The following is a 2275-nucleotide window of genomic DNA, read 5'->3' as shown; positions in this document are numbered from 1 at the left end:
TAATAACATTAAAAAAATTATACTTTGTTACATTATTTTAAATATTGCTACAATATATAAAAATTAAATTTAAATACACTAATTTAACGGAAAAAAAAACTTTCAAACTCAAACACAGGTTCAAAATATTTCATATAGTTTTTAAACACTAGTTTTTTAGATTTATAATTATCTAAATAATTTCAACTAAAGATACCTATAAAAGACCAAAGTACTATTATAATATGTTATATATACAAAGTATAACCATTACAACTTTTTTAAAAACGATTGAGTCCAAAGCACAAAATAAATTTCTAAATTCTGCCTAAACTTGCTAGTCAACAACATTTGTGTTTTAACAAGTCTAAATTATATTATTTCAAAACAAATTTTGCTTATATCACATTTAATATTTAGTACATGAACTAAGCCAAAGATAAAGAGTGGTAAGTAATGTCATCTCATAACCATAGAAAATAAGCTAGAAATATAGTTTTTTTTTTTGTTTTTTTTTTTTTCAAAAGTTTGCATAGTTTTTATAGTTTGCAATTATAAATTTACATTCCAAAAAAATATGATATAAATTAATTTTAAAAAAAACTATTTGAACATTCAATGAACTATTTGAGCCATAGGGGAGTGTGAAGGGGTCAAGTTTTTATTTACAACTTTGATCTAAGTTTGTATAATTTTAAGTTTGTTAAATTAATCTTAGTTTTAACTTTTTTTAGAAAATAAAAACCATTTTGAGATTTGGTTGATCAATTTGAGTATAATAGGTTGCTTATAAAAGAAGAAGACTATAAATATAGTTTTTCACTTAGACCTATACTTTTCCTTAATTTTTAAGCAATCTTTGCCTGATAAAACAAATGTTAAAGAACTAAAAATATATATATTTGAAATTTCAATTAAACACTTATTTTTAGTTATATGAAAAAAAAAATATTTAGACTTATTTTTAATCATACAAGGATCAGTTTAAAAAAAAATTTAGGTCATAAGCTATAAAGATTGATTGAAGATAGGTTTTTAGTGATAACTTTATTTGACATTTTAGTGTGCCCTTTCTACATGATTTTACAGTACTCTTTGACTTTAACAGCCAAAGTCTCTTTAATTAAAATAGATCTATTTTCAGTAAACAACTACTTTTACCAGCATCAATAAAATATGTTTAACTCAACCATCCTTCACTCTTTTTTATTTTTTTACATATTTTACATAATAATCTGACTACACCTTTTTTTTATCACCTTGGTATGTGGTAATTTCAAAATATTATGAAAAAATATGACTTAACAACTTATCTAATAAACTAATTTTATCATGCTATGTTTATTATAAATAGACTAAAACCCTTATCCTTTTTTTTAACTTTAAAACCAAAATGACAACTACATAATTTAACTAACTAAAAAATAACAAAATATTTAAAAAATACTTGTAGTTATAAGCATATTTGAAAATAATCATAAACTTTGACTTGAGTATAGAAGTAGAATTTGAGTTACTATAACAACATTTTACATTTCAATACTAATTATAAAAAATATATATGATTTCAAGCAAAATACAATCAAATTTTTAATTAAAAGACAAAACAGCAAAACAAGTTCTGAACATAGTTTAATTTGCAAAATTATACCATAACTTTACATTAGACATAAACTACACCACACCATTTTTTTTAAGTATTTTCTAAAATTTAAATGTTTTGTTCAATTTTTTAGTAAAGATAACTTAACCATTTTTTATTTATCTTCAAAAACCTCAATAATTAAAAACTTACATGGTTGTTTTGATTCATTATCTCCTTTTTACTTTAATTATTGTTTGATTTAATATCCAAGTGAATTTCATTCATTATATTTTTAAAAATAGGTTATTCCCCTACGAGAGACATTCATATACTAAAAAAAACGAATTGTAAACTATTCGTTTGACAAGTCTGATTACAACCAGGGATATCGCGTGGGGTGGCACACTGGAGCTTGTGTTCCTTGTAGTCAAAAAAAATAGATGAAAAAAAAAAAATTCATTAATTATAGATTATTCGCATTTTTTCATTGAACTTTACGATAAGTTTGACAATTTTTCTAGTTTTGAAATTCGACCTTCAAACACTAATAAAATTAGAGCTGCATTCTTAACATATACAATTTTTCTAAAATTTTTGTTTGACAAAAAAACTAAAAAATTATATTTAGAAAAAGTTAAGATTACTTTTTAATTAATTATTTTCTATAATATGTTTTCCATTTATGATTAAGAGTATAGTTCTATGTCTGAA

The sequence above is a fragment of the Thalia democratica genome, chromosome 5, assembly GCF_965202585.1.
Source record: "Thalia democratica chromosome 5, ktThaDemo2.hap1.1, whole genome shotgun sequence".
Taxonomy (NCBI): Eukaryota; Metazoa; Chordata; class Thaliacea; order Salpida; family Salpidae; genus Thalia; species Thalia democratica.
Note: the sequence above shows the minus strand (reverse complement) of the source record.